At 45.4% G+C, this 18,269-nt stretch overlaps 1 protein-coding gene and 1 non-coding gene across 3 annotated transcripts in view; one reads left to right on the forward strand and one right to left on the reverse strand.

Moving 5' to 3' along the window:
- arsb (arylsulfatase B) overlaps positions 1–18,269 on the forward strand; it is a 134,514-nt gene that overhangs the window by 45,618 nt on the left and 70,627 nt on the right. The gene's annotated exons all lie outside the window — the stretch shown is intronic.
- On the reverse strand, positions 8,838–8,974 carry LOC140430176 (small nucleolar RNA SNORA57). Its single transcript, XR_011949353.1, has one exon. It is a non-coding gene; the product is annotated as a small nucleolar RNA SNORA57 (small nucleolar RNA).

Genomic DNA, 18,269 nt, shown 5'->3' on the forward strand with positions numbered 1-18,269 from the left:
CCTTCTGGTGCTTTTACCAATCACCTGAAATCTTATGTCCTGGAGTGGAGTTTAATCACCACCCCCACCCCATGCGGTGGCAGGGGTATTTAATTGGGACAGGAGAATGGTGGGTGGGAACTCTGTTGCCTTCCCACCTCCTTCCCAATTAAGACCATGGTGGGAGGTCCCATGGTTGACCTTCCCAACAATCCACCAATTGATACCCTAAAGTGGGCAATTAATGCCCACATTGGGGCCTCGTGCTACTGGTGGTTGCTCACCATCTGGGGAGAACTTTTCTGGTTAAAGTTCACCTGCTTTAAAGCAAGAGTTTGTTTTTACCTTTTTATGTTCTATTTAATATATGTTGAGGAAAAACGCAGGACCAGCTTCCAAATACATCTTCCATACCTGGAATACTGTAAGTGGTTTTGGTTTCTTTATCTAATTAAGGATATACTGGTATAGAGAGAAGGTTCACTAGGCTGATCCCCGGTATGGAGGGTTTATTTTATGAGCAGAGATTCAGTAGGTTGAGTTTGTACATATTGAAATTGAGAAGAATACGAAGCAACCTTATTGAGACACATGGGATACTCCAGGGCCTTGACTGGGTAGATGTTAAGAGGTTGTTTACTCTTGTGGGAGAGTCTAGGGCCAGAGGGCATTATCTCAGAGTAAGAGGCTGTCCAGGTTGTCCATTTAAGACTGAGATAAGGAGGAATTTCTTCTCTTAGAGGGTAGTGAATACGTGGAATTCTTTAGCGTAGAGGCTGGGTCGTTAAGCATGTTCAAGGCTCAGATGGACAGATTTTTAATCTGGAAGGAAATCGAGGCTTATGGGGCTAAGGCAGGAAAATGGAGTTGAGGATTGTTATGGGCCAGGGTTTAGAGAATCCCAAAGTGTTTCATGGAGTTCACCTGACCCACAACTTTTCATAGATTGTGGTATGGGGAGCACACGGCTTACTCAACAGGTATGGTACAGCAGAAATGGACAAGTGGTTTTTAAAACAAAACAATGTTTATTCTATGAACTCAAGCTAACCTTTCTAAAACAAACAGTGAACATCTTAGCAAACAGTAAATCAAATACACCCCCCAAAGAATACAACACTAAATAACCTGTATGCTGTCCTTTTACCATCCAAAAGACTTAACAAACCTTCAAACAGGAACACACGAGTTTACATTCAATACTGAAATCATCTATAATTCTGAATTCACCAAATGATTAAGATAGTGTTTGGATGGCAGACTTCGGATGCAGCTCCCTGAAAAACACAGACACACCCAAGCTCTTCTCAAGCTGAAACTAAAAAACCGAACCAGAGCTCCGCTCCACCCACACTCTGTCATCACTCCAGTAACATGAGCAGCTTAAAGGTACATTTCTTAAACACCCATTTCTTAAAGGGTACTCTCATAGAACATAGAATAGTACAGCGCAGTACAGGCCCTTTGGCTCTCGATGTTGCACCGACCTGTTAAACCACTCTAAAGCCCATCTACACGATTCCCTTTTCGTCCATATGTCTATCCAATGACCATTTGAATGCCCTTAGTGTTGGCAAGTCCACTACTGTTGCAGGCAGGGCATTCCACGCCCTTACTACTCTCTGAGTAAAGAACCAACCTCTGACATCTGTCCTATATCTATCTCCCCTCAATTGAAAGCTGTCCCATATCTATCTCCCCTCCAATTGAAAGCTATGTCCCCTCGTGCCAGACATCACCATTCCAGGAAAAAGGCTCTCGAATTGTGGTCACGATCACCAAAGTGCTCACCTACCTCCAAATATAACACCTGTCCTGGTTCATAACCTAGTTCCAAATCCAATATGGCCTCGCCTCTCGTTGGCCTATCTATATACTGTGTCAGGAGACCCTCCTGCACACATTCAACAAAAACAGAGCCATCTAAAGTACTCGAACTATAGCGTTTCCAGTCAATATTTGGAAAGTTAAAGTCCCCCATAACAACTACCCTGTTGCTTTCGCTCCTATCCAGAATCATCTTTGCATTCCTTTCCTCTACATCTCTGGAACTTTTTTGAGGCGTCTCGAAAACCCCTAACAGGGTGACCTCTCCTTTCCTGTTTCTAACGTCAGCCCATACTACCTCAGTAGACGAGTCCTCATCAAATGTCCTTTCTGCCACCGTAATATTGTCCTTGACTACCAATGCCACCCCTCTCCCTCTTTTACCACCTTCCCTGTGCTTACTGAAATATCTAAATCCCGGCACCTGCAACAACCATTCCTGTCCCTGCTCTATCCATGTCTCCGAAATGGCCACAACATCGAAGTCCCAGGTATCAACCCATGCCGCAAGTTCACCCACCTTATTCCGGGTGCTCCTGGCATTGAAGAAGACACACTTTAAACCACCTTCCTGCCTGCCGGTACACTCATGCAACTTTGAAACCTTACTCATGACCTCGCTACTCTCAACCTCCTGTATACTGAAGCTACAATTCAGGTTCCCAAGCCCCTGCTGAACTAGTTTAAACCCTCCCGAAGAGCATTAGCAAATTTCCCCCCCAGGATATTGGTACCCCTCTGGTCCAGGTGTAGACCACCCCGTTTGTAGAGGTCCCACCGACCCCAGAATGAGCCCCAATTATCCAGAAATCTGAAACCCTCTCTCCTGCACCATCCCTGTAGCCTCGTGTTCAACTCCTCTCTCTCCCTATTCCTCATCTCGCTATCACGTGGCACGGGTATCAACCCAGAGATAATAACTCTGTTTGTCCTAGATCTAAGTTTCCACCATAGCTCCCTGAATTCCTGCCTTACATCCCTATCCTTTTTCACACCTATGTCGTTGGTACCTATGTGGACCACGACTTGGGGCTGCTCCCCCATCCCATTTAAAAATCCAGAAAACACAATCCGAGACATCACGCACCCTGGCACCTGGGAGGCAACACACCAACCGCAAGTCTCTCTCGTTCCCACAGAATCTCCTATCTATCCCCCTAACTATGGAGTCTCCAGTGACGAATGCTCTACTCATCTCCCCCTTCCCTTCTGAGCAACAAGGACAGACTCTGTGCCAGAGACCTGTACCCCATGGCTTACCCCTGGTAAGTTGTCCCCCCCAACAGTATCCAAAGCGGTATACTTGTTACTAAGGGGAACGACCACAGGAGATCCCTGTACTGACTGCTTCCTCCCAGCCCCTCTCACCGTCATCCGTCTATCTTTATTCTTCGGAGTAACTACATCCCTGAAGCTTCTATCTATGACCACCTCTGCCTCCCGAATGATCCGAAGTTCATCCAGCTCCAGCTCCAGTTCCCTAACGTGGTTTCTGAGGAGCTGGAGATGGGTGCACTTCCCACAGAAGAAATCAGCAGGGACACTGACGGCGTCCCTCACCTCAAACATTCTGCAGGAGGAACATTGCACGACCTTCCCTGCCATTCCCTCTAGATAAAAACATGACCCCACCCCGCCCCAAGAAAAAATAAATAAACCATCAACTTCAAGATGGTTTCATTTTTCACCTTTTCACCATCCTTTAAGAAATGCACACAGTAAATATACTTTTTGTTTCAAAAAAACAACACACGCAAATAGGTACAATAATATAGTCCATTTTTTTCCTTCTTCCTCCAACTGAAATTCGTCTCGATTGACAGTCGCTTTGAACAAAGTCTCTGCACGCTCCATCCATTCCTCTACGCCTCGGCATTTCTCTTTAAAGTTAGATACTTCAGTTCAATCTGATCACAGAGTCCCTTGCAATTCTCCAACAGTGCGCATTGGTTATCACAGCTTTCAGGCAGGCAAATGCCTGTTGAAAGTCCGCTGTCCATTGAACTTTGCGACGGTTCTTCAGCAAGTCCATCAGTGGAGCAATCACGCTACAAAACGTTTGCACAAATGATCGATGAGATCCACTCAAAAGAACAAAGAACAAAGAAATGTACAGCACAGGAACAGGCCCTTCGGCCCTCCAAGCCCGTGCCGACCATACTGCCCGACTCCACTACAATCTTCTACACTTCCTGGGTCCGTATCCTTCTATTCCCATCCTATTCATATATTTGTCAAGATGCCCCTTAAATGTCCCTATCGTCCCTGCTTCCACTACCTCCTCCGGTAGCGGGTTCCAGGCACCCACTACCCTCTGCGTAAAAAACTTGCCTCGTACATCTACTCTAAACCTTGCCCCTCTCACCTTAAACCTATGCCCCCTAGTAATTGACCCCTCTACCCTGGGGAAAAGCCTCTGACTATCCACTCTGTCTATGCCCCTCATAATTTTGTATACCTCTATCAGGTCGCCCCTCAACCTCCTTCGTTCCAGTGAGAACAAACCGAGTTTATTCAATCGCTCCTCATAGCTTATGCCCTCCATACCAGGCAACATTCTGGTAAATCTCTTCTGCACCCTCTCTAAAGCCTCCACATCCTTCTGGTAGTGTGGCGACCAGAATTGAACACTATACTCCAAGTGTGGCTTAACTAAGGTTCTATACAGCTGCAACATGACTTGCCAATTCTTATACTCAATGCCCCGGCCAATGAAGGCAAGCATGCCGTATGCCTTCTTGACTACCTTCTCCACCTGTGTTGCCCCTTTCAATGACCTGTGGATCTGTACTCCTAGATCTCTTTGACTTTCAATACTCTTGAGGGTTCTACCATTCACTGTATATTCCCTACCTGCATTAGCCCTTCCAAAATGCATTACCTCACATTTGTCCGGATTAAACTCCATCTGCCATCTCTCCGCCCAAGTCTCCAGACAATCTAAATCCTGCTGTATCCTCAGACAGTCCTCATCGCTATCCGCAATTCCACCAACCTTTGTGTCGTCTGCAAACTTACTAATCAGACCAATTACATTTTCCTCCAAATCATTTATATATACTACAAATAGCAAAGGTCCCAGCACTGATCCCTGTGGAACACCACTGGTCACAGCCCTCCAATTAGAAAAGCATCCCTCCATTGCTACCCTCTGCCTTCTATGGCCTAGCCAGTTCTGTATCCACCTTGCCAGTTCACCCCTGATCCTCGTGCTAAGAAATCACGTTATTTCCCTTTGTCTTGAGGGTATCGAGAACTCCTCCAGGAAAGTGATTTGGTCTGTTCCAAATTCACTTTTGGCTAGGTTTATCACTAAACCCGCCTCCAGAAGTCGATCGAATAACTCCATCAGATGTTTCAAATGTTCTGTCCATGTCTGGCTGAAAATTACCAGATCGACGATGTATACCGCACAATTGGGTAATCCTGAAACAACTTTGTTAGTTAACCGTTGAAATGTAGCTGGGGCGTTTTTCATGCCAAATGGCATAACTTTGAATTGGTATATACCATCTGAGTCACAAAAGCTGAAATCTCCTTCGCCCTTTCGGATAAAGGTACCTGCCAGTAACCTTTAAGTAAATCCAGTTTGGAAATAAAAACTGATTGTCCCACTTTCTCAATGCAATCCTCCAAACTTGGGATAGGATAAGAGTCCATTCTTGTAACTGCATTAACCTTTCTATAGTCCACACACAACCATTGGGTACTGTCTGGTTTTGGTACCATCACTATGGGTGAGCTCCATTGGCTGCAACCCACTTCAATTATGGCATTTTTAAGCATACTCTCAATCTCTTTGTTAACCTGTGCCAATTTTAAAGCCTATATGGATGTTGTTTGATTGGAACAGCATTTCCCACATCTACATCATGTATAGCCATTTTGGCACTTCCCAATTTATCTCCACAAACTTGCCCATGTAATATCAATAACTCTTTCAGGTCAGTTTGTTTTTCCTCTGGAAGATAACTCAACAATTTATCTCAATTTTTAAGAACATCCTCATTTTCCAATTTAATTTGAGGTATGTCGAAATCACAGTCATCTGGATTTGGTTCATCACTTTGAGTTAGAATCATTAAAACATCCTCCTTTTTCTCTCCTTCCCTTTCAAAGTACCTTTTAAGCATATTCACATGACACACTCGGTGAGTCTTCCTTCTATCTGGTGTTTTTACCACACCTCACTTAATTTCCTTTCAATCTGTTAAGGTCCACAAAACCTAACTTTTAAAGGTTCACCTACCACTGGTAACAACACTAAAACTTTATCCCCACTGGCAAAACTCAAACTTTGGATTTCTTGTCCGCTACCCATTTCATCACATGTTGTGCATCTTTTAAATGTTGTCTAGCCAATTCACCTGCTCTATTTAATCGTTCCCTAAAATTTGACACTTAATCCAATAATGTAATTTCCGATTTCTCACCCACCAATTTTCCTTAATCAATTTAAGTGGTCCTCTTACCTCATGACCAAAAGTTTGTTCAAAAGGACTAAATTTGGTTGACTCATTAGATGCATCCCTAATTGCAAACCGAACAAATGGAATTCCTTTATCCCAATCTTCTGGATAATCTTGACAGTTAGCCCTAACATTGTCTTTAATGTCTGATGCCACCTTTCTAATGCTCCCTGCGATTCTGGATAGCACGCAGTTGATTTAAATTGTTTTATTCCTAAGCTATCCATAACTTCCTTGACTAACTTTGAGGTAAAATTTGTTCCTTGATCCGATTGTATTTCTGTGGGTAGTCCATATCTCATTTAAGTAACTCCTCCACAATCTTTTAAGCTGTAATATTACATACTGGAATGGCCTCTGGAAACCTAGTAGACACATCCATTATCGTCAAAAGATATTGATTCCCACTTTTTGTTTTTGGAAGCGGTTCTATGCAATCAATTAGGACCCTTGTAAAAGGTTCCTCAAATGCTGGAATGGGTATTAAGGGCGCTGGTTTTATCACTGCTTGAGGTTTCCCTATCACTTGACATGTGTGACATGATTGACAAAATTTAACTACATCTTTATGTCGTCCAGGCCAATAAAAATGTTTCTGGATTTTAGCTTGAGATTTCCTTATCCCAAATGACCTCCCACTGGTACCTCATGTGCAACTCGCAACACCTCCTTTCTATGCCCTACCGGCAATACTACTTGATGAACTTCTGCCCACTTTTCATCCGCCTGCATATGTAAAGGTCTCCATTTTCTCATCAAGACATGACTTTTACGGTAATAACACTCTGGTATACACTCAGATTCCTCTTTCGTGTACGCTTTCTGATACATCCGTTTTATTTCTATATCTTTTTGTTGTAACTCCGCCAATTTTCCTGAACTAAAAATATCCGCCTCATCCTCCACCTGTTCTTGTTCTTTTTCAATCATCTGATCAAAAATCGTTTCTGATAATTGCACTTCCACTCCATCTTCACTCTTTGATTTCTCCTCTTGTCTTAACCTGTGATTTTGCGACCTTGTTACTACACAATCGGAAAAATCCCAGGATATTCGTCCTTCAGTTGTCTGATTTTCCACTGGCTTATCAACCACAGTAGGCATCACTCCCACTTGCGATCCAGCTATATCAGTACCCAAGTTAAACTGTATTCCTGGACAAGATAGTTTCTCTATTACTCCTATTACCACTTCACCACTCTTCACTGGACTTTCCAACGTTACCTTATATAATGGATTGCTACTCCTCTCACCCTGAATTCCACATATTCCCACCTTTTCTGGCAACATTCTTCCCAAACTACATAACTCCTCATCTCTTACCATTAAAGATTGACTAGCTCCCGTATCTCTTGAAATTGTGGCTTCTTTACCTGCTCCTCCTGATACACCTGAGTAAACTTTACCCACACAAGTAAATTCTTTAAAGAGATCTGGCACCTTCTATCAATCACCTCTTGAACAGTGTACAATCTTTTGCACCTCCTTCACTTCCCTTGGGCTTTCCTTTACCACTCTAACAAACCCCACTGCCTTATCCTGTTTTACCACATCAGCCTTCCCAGTGCTTTTCTTCAACCACCAACACTGTGACTTTACATGGCCAAGTTTATTACAGTGAAAACATTTGGAACTTTTCATTTCTTTTCCGCCCTCCTGGATTTCTTTTTTCATCTGAGATACACTCTCCTTATTATCTCCCATCAGATCACCTTTACCTTTACCACTTGAGTATTTCTCATGTCCCCAGTTTCTATTCCTCACAGGCTGAAACTTATGTCGGAAACCAAGCTTTGATTTATGAGCTAATTCAGAATCATCTGCCATTTCGGCTGCTAATCTCGCAGTTTTAACCCTCTGCTCTTCCACATGAGTTCTCACTACATCAGCAATTGAATTTTTAAACTCCTCCAAAAGTATAATTTCTCTGAGAGCTTCATACGTTTGGTCTATTTTCAAAGCCCATATCCACCTATCAAAATTACTCTGTTTGATCCTTTCAAACTCCATGTATGTTTGACCAAATTCTTTCCTTAAATTTCTAAACCTTTGTCTGTAGGCTTCAGGCACTAGTTCATATGCACCCAAGATGGATTTTTTTCACCTCCTCATATGTCCCAGATACCGCCTCCGGTAGTGATGCAAACTCTTCACTAGCTCTACCTACCAGCTTTGTTTGAATCAGTAATACCCACATGTCCTGTGGCCATTTCATTTGTTTAACTACCTTCTCAAATGAAATGAAAAAGGCTTCCACCTCCTTCTGATCAAACCTTGGCAATGCTTGGACATATTTAAATAGATTCCCACCAAGCCTTTGACTTTGATGCTCTTTCTCACTATCCTCATCACTATCATCCAACTGTATGTTTCCCTTTACGTCTACCAATTTTTATTTTTAAATTTTTTTTTCGATGATAGTATTAGAGACATTATTCAACCCCCCCCCCCCCCCCCCCCCACAGAAAGCTCACTTCAACAAGCCGGTCACCCCCATTACACAAGAAATAAGAGAACACAACTCAGCCCATCAAGTCCAAGCATAGCACGATCCCAGTAACCGGGTGTCTCAGCCAATGAGGATAGGACCAGACGATGGCAGCTCGTTGGTACCGAAGACATTTGTGCTGAGATTTTTCTGCCTCGCTTATAAACACGCACAGGCCACAGACCGACGCAGGCGTGTCAAGAACCGGAGGGCTACGTCTACCAATTTTAACTGACTGTCATGTTTCATGGCCATTTTCTGAAGTTCAAACTCTCTCTTTATCTTTTTCCCTGATATGTATGTCCCTTTCTTTTTCTTTTGTTCTGATATGCCTATTCTTTTTTTCTCCTTTTTCTCTCTCCTTTTCTTTTTCCTCTCTCTCTCTTTCGTATTCAAGCTGCTTTAATTCTTTCACATGTTCCATTTGTTTAATTTGCAACTGAATGTTTGCCATTTCCAATGAGTCCAACTGCATCTCCAGGCAACTTTAAATGCTTAGCCACCGCCATAATTATCTCATCTTTTCGCATTTTGTCAGGTCATGGTAACTGCAATGTTTTTGCTAAATCTAACCGTCTCCTTTTAGTCTCTGTCTGTAAGGTACTGCGTTTGACCGTCTCCATCCCCAAAAACCTCTGAGCCTCATTAAAGGGTGCTCTCACATGACAAGATTATGAGATCAGATCAGTCTTGATCTCATTGAATGGCACAGCAGACGCGATTGGCCAAATGGCCTACTTCAGCTCATACGTCTTATGGTCTTGTACGCTGACCATCCCAGCTGTACTCACTTCCACTTAGTTCAACTCTTCCACTGTATTGAAACTGTTCAATTGTTTGTCCGACATCCAGTACAGGATGAGAAGAAATTTCCTCTCAGCAAAATATTTGGGAGAACAAAGCCATTGTCTGCGGTCCCCAGGGCCAACTTTGTCGCCTAGCAACCAAACAGCATCACTCTCCCTGGCAGCTGAGGTTGAACTGACTGTTCATGACCTTGCTGGCATGTTTAACTCCGAGATGGTCTTCCGACTGCACATCCACGCCGTCGCTAAGACTGCCAGATTCCATCTTTGTAACTGCACCTGATTCGGGCTCATCAGTTGCTGAAGCCCTCATTCACGCATTTTTTACCTTTAAACTTGACTTGCTATGACACCCAACCCGTGACGGCCATACAAATCCGCACGTGGACCCAAAGGAACTCTTGTGTTGGTAAAGTTGCCCCACGTCGTCCTACATGGCAGACATCTTCAAAACAGCAGGCACTGCGGAGGACAGCACCCTCCTGTGGGGAGCCACGATGGATGAATCCGTACATCAACCACCCTGTCTGCCGTCCTTTAGCCAAGAAGTATTTCCCACCAGGAACCGATGCCCGGGCAAGCAGGGTGTGGACAACCCGGCATCAGATATGGACACAGAATCGTCAGTGCTCTCGGAGGACTTGGCATTCAGAGACTGGCCCTCGACAGGGCCCCTTTGGCGTTCTGTGTGGAAAAGGCACACCCCAACATGATACCCCCCCTTGCCCAATCCCACAATTGTTAGAAGCACAGCCACAGGCAAAACGGTGAAGGAGACCCTCTCTACAATCTGTTGCAGGGGAGACTTTCGGGGGGAGGGATGTAATAATCTTCACAAGACCCATGGGGACACCTCGATTGATCTCCCCGTGGGACTCGTGGAACACGAGGCCGGCAAGGTGACACAGTGGTTAGCACTGCTGCCTCACGGCGCCGAGGTCCCGGGTTAGATCCTGGCCCCGGGTCGCTGTCCATGTGGAGTTTGCACATTCCCCTGTGTCTGGTGGGTCTCACCCCCATAACTCAAAGATGTGCAGGGTAGGTGGATTGTCCACGCTAATTTGCCCCTTAATTAGGGAGGGGGGGGGAATTAGGCACCTTAAATTTACTTTTTTTTAAACTTCCCTATTGGAGTTATTAGTGACTATCTGGTATTTAAGGCTCCTTGCTTTATCCTCCACTAATAAAATCATGTGTTCCCTGCCTACCTTAACAAAACATTTCTTGTAAAGAACTCTTATCATGCTACTTCATGGTCTTTACCTATAGCTATGATGTGGAGATGCCGGCGTTGGATTGGTGGGCAGATTAAGAAGTCTTACAACACCAGGTTAAAAGTCCAAGAGGTTTGTTTCGAATCACCAGCTTTCGGAGTACAGCTCCTTCATGAAGGAGCTGCCCTCCGAAAGCTGGTGATTCAACACAAACGGCTTGGACGTTAACCTGGTGTTGTGAGACTTCTTACTTTGAGTCATTGAGGTCTGCAGCACAAAAAGGCCCTTCTGCCCATCGCGTCTGCGCTGATCAAAAACAACAACCTAATTATTCTAATTCCACTTTTCAGCACTTGGCCCTTCGCCTTGTATGCCTTGGCATTGCATGTGCACATCTATATACTGGGGGCCTCTGCCTCCACCACCTTTTCAGGCAGTGAGTTCTGGATGCCCACCACCCTCTGGGTGAAAAAGTTTTCCTCACATCCCCTCTAAACCTCCTGCCCCTTACATTAAACCCATGCCCCCTGTCATTGATCCCTCCACCAACGGGAAACGATTCTTCCTGTCTATTCCATCTCAGTAAGAAGTCTTACAACACCAGGTTAAAGTCCAACAGGTTTACATAGAACATAGACATAGAACATACAGTGCAGAAGGAGGCCATTCGGCCCATCGAGTCTGCACCGACCCACATTAATCCCTCACTTCCACCTTATCCCCGCAACCCAATAACCCCTCCCAACCCTTATGGACACTACGGGTAATTTAGCATGGCCAATCCACCTAACCTGCACGTCTTTGGACTGTGGGAGGAAACCGGAGCACCCGGAGGAAACCCACGCGGACACGGGGAGAACGTGCAAACTCCGCACAGACAGTGACCCAGCGGGGAATCGAACCTGGGACCCAGGCGCTGTGAAGCCACAGTGCTAATCACTTGTGCTACCGTGCTGAGGGTCTATGCCCCTCATAAGTTTATGCATCCACCCTCAATCTCCTCTGCTCCAAGGATGGAAAACAATCAAAGCCTCGCCACTCTCATCATCACTAAAACTCTCCAGCCCAGGCAACATCCTGGTAAATCTCCTCTGCACCCTTTCCAGTGCAATCACGTCCCTCCTATCACGTCCCTCCTATAATGTGGATTCCAGAACTGCAGACAATACTCTTAACTGTAGCCTAACCAACATTTGTACAGTTCCAGCATAATCTCCCTGCTCTTAAACTCAATGCTTCAGCTAATAAAGGCAAGTTTACCTTATGCCTTCTTAACCACTGTATCCACCTGTCCTGATCCCTTAAGGGATGCGTACCAAGGTCCCTCTGATCCTCGGAGCTTCCCAGGGTCCTGCCATTTATCATGTGTTCCTTTGTCTTGTTTGTCCTTACTGGAGGAACAAACCCCAACCTGTTTAGCTTTTCTAACCGGTAAAATCTTTCATTTCTGGTATCACCCGAGTAAAATTTTTTCAACCTTTCCTGTGCTTCAAAATCCATTCCACAATATGGAGAGCACAACCTTTCGCAGCATTTCTTGTGTGGTCTTGCCAAGATTCTCTACACAAGGTGCGCTACACAAGTTTAACATAACTTCGCTGCTGTTCAATTCTGTGCCTCCAGAAATGAATTCTACTGCTTATTTGCCTTTTTTAAAATAAAAGGCCTTTTTAACCCAATACCACTACCTCTAGAAGGACGAGCTTAGCAGATACCTGGGAACCCCTGGAGGTTCCCCTCCAAGTCATTCACCACCCTGACTTGGAAATATGTTGCCTTTCCTTCACTGTCGCTGGAGCAACATCCTGGAACTCCCTCCCTAACAGCACAGTGGGTATGCCTACACCTTAAGGCCTGCAGCGGTTCAAGAAGACAACTCGCCACCACCTTCTGAAGGGGAACTAGGGATGGGCAATAAATACTGACCCAGCCAATGATACCCACACCTCGTAAATGGATAAAATGAAGAACTTCAGTTCTGTAGATTGGAGAAACTGGGGTTGTTTCTCCTTGGAGAAGGGAAGATTTAAGAGATGGTTTGATAGAGGTATTAAAAATGAAGAGATGATTTGATGGAGATGTCCTAAATCATGTGAGATCCGGTCAGGGAGCGGTTGTTGCTGTTGGCAGAAGGATCAGGAGCCAGAGGGCATTGATTCGAGGTGATTGATAAAAGAAGCAACAGTCATGTGAGGAAAAACATTTTCACACACTGAGGATTTAGAATCGGGAATGTACTGCCTGAGAGTGTGGTGGAGGCAGATTGAATCCTGGCTTTCAAAAGGGAATTGGCCGATATTCTGAAGAAAGGAAAATTTGCAGTGTTATGAGGAAAACACTTGGGAGTGGCACGCGGTGGGTTGCTCTTGCAGAGAATCAGCACAGATACAACAGGACTCCTTCTGTGCTGCAACTATTCTATTATTCTATGTCTACCAACTAACTGGCTTATCTTGCAACACCCACTTCTCATTAGAATGCTCATCAATTTGTCTTCTGAAAGATACGGTAACGTACATGTGAGACACAAGTGAAGGATCCAATACATCGAAGGAGCCTTAATGTAACAATCCCCAGATCCTGTGATCTTGGACTCCTGATTTTTGGGGTGCTTACAAGAGTGATTGGTTACACTGAACCCGAGAGTATATTCATCGTTAATTTGAAATTTGTAACGGACATGCACACACAACAAAGAGTTGATGAATAATCAGGAGTCTGGCTATTTTTTTTTCTTTAAGTGAGGTCAATTATAGCATCCGTACAATTAGGTAAGCATGGCATTGGGTTCATTCAGTGATTTCCCTCTTTCCTCTGGGCCAGTGGCACTCGACATACTTCATTTACTCACTGAGACACAAGAAGTCATTCTAATTAACTGTTAAAATGAACAGCTGTCATTCCCAAAGAGTGACTCTGAGCAGCTTAAAGTGCCATTTGCTGCTGATATGCTGCTTTTCATTGATTGTCCCTGTTTGCTTCCGACCTGGTGCAGTACAGCTGCATGCATGAGCTTACTGGTGTGCTCGTGCTGATGTGAAATATCAAGGCAATAAAAGCCACAAGTTTTCAGCATTCGGTGCAGATAAATCCCCATGGCCAGGTACAGACCCTGATTATATAGGTTGAAAATCCCTTATCCGAAATGCTTGGGGCCAAGTATGTATCGGATTTTGGAATTTTTCGGATTTCAAAATATACTGCGCATGTGCGGTGTGCGTTGGGAGCTGCGCATGTGCGGAACGCTGGGGACTGCACATGTGTGGTGTTCATTGGGAACTGCATATGTGCGGAACGTTGGGAACTGCGCATGCGTGGTGTGCATTGGGAACTGCGCATGTGTGGTGTGCAGTGGAAACTGCATGTGTGGTGTGCTTTAGGAACTGCGCATGTGTGGTGTGCATTGACAACTGTGCCTGTGTGATGTGCATGAGAAACTGCATGTGTGGTGTGCATTGGAAACTGCATGTGTGGTGTGCATGGGAAACTGTGCATGTGTGGTGTGCAGTGGAAACTGCATGTGTGGTGTGCTTTAGGAACTGCGCATGTGTGGTGTGCATTGGCAACTGCGCCTGTGTGGTGTGCTTTGGGAACTGCGCATGTGTGGTGTGCATGGGAAACTGTGCATGTGTGGTGTGCATGGGAAACTGTGCATGTGTGGTGCGTATGGGAAACTGTATGTGTGGTGTGCATTGGAAACTGCACGTGTGGTGTGCATTGGAACTGTGCATGTGCGGTGTGCTTTGGGAACTGCGCATGTGTGGTGCGCTCGAACAAAAGTGCGGGTTTCAGAATTTTTCGGAATTTCAGATATAGGATGCTCAACCTGTAGTGAATTGCACAGTCATCTGGTATCTTGAGCCTCTTGTCCAGGTCACTGTTCCTAGGCAACGATTTTAATTTAAGAATTGATCTCTTGCCTGCGTTAATCATTCTGGAGGAATTTGTTGATGAATAATAGCAGACTAGAAGCATGAATGATGATGAGACTGGGTTTCCCGACAACTGTTATAAAGGCGAGTTTGTCGTGCACCTGAATTGTGGACTGTCTAGACGGGTGCTGCAGAACCAATGAGAAGTGCTTCAAGCCTGCAAAAACTGAATCAAAATCATTTTTCTTCATGTCATTCACATACTTGCTTTGAACTTTGTCCTGGAAAATTAGTTCAGACAATGTACCTGAAATACCTTCTGGTGATTCATCCCTTCCTGTAAATCAGCACAGGAGTTGTTTGTGCATTAGGCTAAAAGTGTTCACAAAATAGATCCATCCACATGCTGCTAAACTTACAAATCTACCACAAAATATTCCATCTTTAATGTTTAGCCATGGAGGAAAATATTTTCTAAGGCTCTGAACTGATACCTTACGTGGCAGTGTCAGGTTTTGTTTTATAATGCACCTTTGAAGTGCTCTGGGACATTTCATTATGTTAAAGGGTGAGGAGAACTTAGAATACAGTGGCAGGATCGGACAGTCAGCGTGGATTTATTGGGCTGGATTCTCCATTATTGAGACTGTCCTCACGCCGGCATCAAAACCGTGGAGTTTTTCTCCTGAAAATGCTGGAAAAAAGTGACACGAATTCTTAGCCCTGCAGGGGGCGAGCAGGGACCCGGAGTGAATGTCGCAGCTTTTGCTGCAGCTACGGGCCCCTGCACTTCTGGGTCAGAGGCCGCACATGTGCAAGGCGGCGGGCGCCCTCCAGCGGCTGCGACATGCTCCATGGCGGACTTGAACCGCGGAGCTGGACCTGAAAAAGAGACCCCCCCCCCCCCCGATTGGCCGCGTGCCCACACATGCTCAAACCTCACACAAGCCCTCCCCGGCCGCCTATAAGGCACCCCCTGGTCTCCGATCGTCCCACCCCCGACCAGGGCCCGCAGCCGCCATGTGAATACCCCGACTGGCAATAGCAGGTTAGTTCCACGCCGTCGGGAACTCAGCCGGTCGGGGGCCGAGAATCTCGGAGCGGGCCTCTGGCAATGGCCCCCGGCGGTGCGGCGCACTTCCCGGTGACGCCAATTTTCGGTGCCTGGAGAATCTCCAAACCGGCGCCGGGCCCAATTACGGCGTCAAACTGGATTCTCCGCCCCGGCGTTGGCCACGATTTCGCCATTTAGTTACGGAGAATCCAGCCCATTGTTTTCTTAATAAATTTAGAGCACCCAATTCATTTATTCCAATCAAGGGACATTTTAGCGTGGCCAATCCACCTACCCTGCGCATCTTTGGGTTGTGGGGGCGAAACCCACGCAAACACTGGGAGAATGTGCAAACTCCACACGGACAGTAACCCAGGGCTGTGATGGGACCTGGGACTTCGGCGCCCTGAAGCAGCAGTGCTAACCACTGCGCCACCGTGCTGCCCTAATCAGCATGGATTTATGAAGGAGAAACATGCTTGACAATTCTATTGGAATTCTTCAAGGGTGTAACTAGTAGAGCCAGTGGCTATAGTGTATTAGGACTTTCAGAAGGCTTTTGACAAAGTCATGCATAAAAGATTAGCATGTGAAATAAAAGCGCACGGGATTAGGGGTGGTATATTGAGATGGATGGAAAGCTGGTTGACAGACAGGAAACAAAGAGTAGGAATTAACGGGTCTTTTTCAGATTGGCAGGCAGTGACTAGTTGGGTATTTCAGGGATCGGTGCTAGGACCCCAGCTCTTCACAATATATATTAATGATTTAGATAAGGGAGCAAAATGTCATATTTCCAAATTTGCAGATGGCACCACGTTGGGTGGGAGGGTGAGCTATGAGGCGGACACTGAGATCCTTCACTGTGATTTGTACAAGTTGAGTGAGTGGGCAAATGAATGGCAGATGCAGTATAATTTGGATAAATGTGAGGTTATCAACTTTGGTAGCAAAAGCAAGAAGGCAGACGATTATCTGAATGGCCATAAATTAGGAGAGGGGAACGGGAAACAAGACCTGGGTGACCTGGTACACCAGTCACTGAAGGTAAACATGCAGGTACAGCAGGCGGTAAAGAAGGCAAATGGTATGTTGGCCTTCATTATGAGAGGATTCGAGTATAGGAGCAGGGATGTCTTGCTGCAATTGTACAGGGCCTTGGTGAGGCTACACCTGGAATATTGTGTGCAGTTTTGGTCTCCTTATCGGAGGAAGGATGTTCTAGCTACAGAGGGAGTGCAGCAAAGGTTTACCAGACTGATTCCTGGGATGGCGGGACTGACGTACGAGGAGAGATTGAATCAGTTAGGATTGTATTCGCTGGAGTTCAGAAGAATAAAACCATAAGACATAGGGGCAGAATTAGGCTACTTGACCCATCGAGTCTGCTCCGCCATTCAATCATGGCTGATATTTTCTCATCCCCTTTCTCCTGCCTTCTCTCCATAACCCCTGATCCCCTTATTAATCAAGAAACTATCAATCTGTCTTAAAGATACTCAGCGAATTGGCCTCCACTGCCTTCTGCGACAAAGAGTTCCACAGATTCACCACCCTCTGGCTGAAAAGATTCCTCTTCATCTCTGTTTTAAATCGCCGAGCAGAAACTTATAGCCAAGTTCCGCACACATGAGTGCGGCCTCAACCGGGACCTGGGATTCATGTCGCATTACATTCATCCCCCACCATCTGGCCTGCGGAATCCTACCAACTGTCCTGGCTTGACACAATTCACACCTCTTTAACCTGGGGTTACCCCATCTCTGGATCTGTAAAGATTTAATCACCTGCTAATGGTCGCATTCCAAGCATTGTTTGGCATCTTTGAATTTGTCTATATTCATACCTCTTCATTCACCTGAGGAAGGAGCAGCACTCCGAAAGCTAGTGACATCGAAACAAACCTGTTGGACTTTAACCTGGTGTTGTAAGACTTTGTTCTGTTTTAAAGGATCGTCCCTTTAATCTGAGATGGTGTCCTCTGGTTCTAGTTTTTCCTACAAGTGTAAACATCCTCTCCACGTCCACTCTATCCAGGCCTCGCAGTATCTTGTATGCTTCAATAAGATCCCCTCTCATCCTTCTAAACTCCAACGAGTACAGACCCAAAGTCCTCAAACATTCCTCGTACGACAAGTTCTTCATTCCAGGAATCATTCTTGTGAACCTCCTCTGGACCCTTTCCAAGGCCTGCATATCCTTCCTTAGATATGGGGCCCAAAACTCCAAATGGGGTCTGACCAGAGCATTATACAGCCTCAGAAGTACATCCCTGGTCTGAGGGGGGTCTCATAGAAACTTATAAAATTCCAGCTGGACTGGACAGGGTAGATGCAGGAAGGATGTTCCCGATGGTGAGTGTGTCCAGAACCAGAGGGCACAGTCTGAGGATAGGGGTAGACCATTTAGGACAGAGATGAGGAGAAATTACTTCACCCAGAGAGTGGTGAGCCTGTGGAATTTGTTATCACAGGAAGTAGTTGAATCCTAAACATAGTATGGTTTAAGAAACAGTCAGATATAGCACACAGAGGATGAAAAGATATGGGGAAAGCGGGTT

This window comes from Scyliorhinus torazame, chromosome 9, assembly GCF_047496885.1.
Source record: "Scyliorhinus torazame isolate Kashiwa2021f chromosome 9, sScyTor2.1, whole genome shotgun sequence".
Taxonomy (NCBI): domain Eukaryota; kingdom Metazoa; phylum Chordata; class Chondrichthyes; order Carcharhiniformes; family Scyliorhinidae; genus Scyliorhinus; species Scyliorhinus torazame.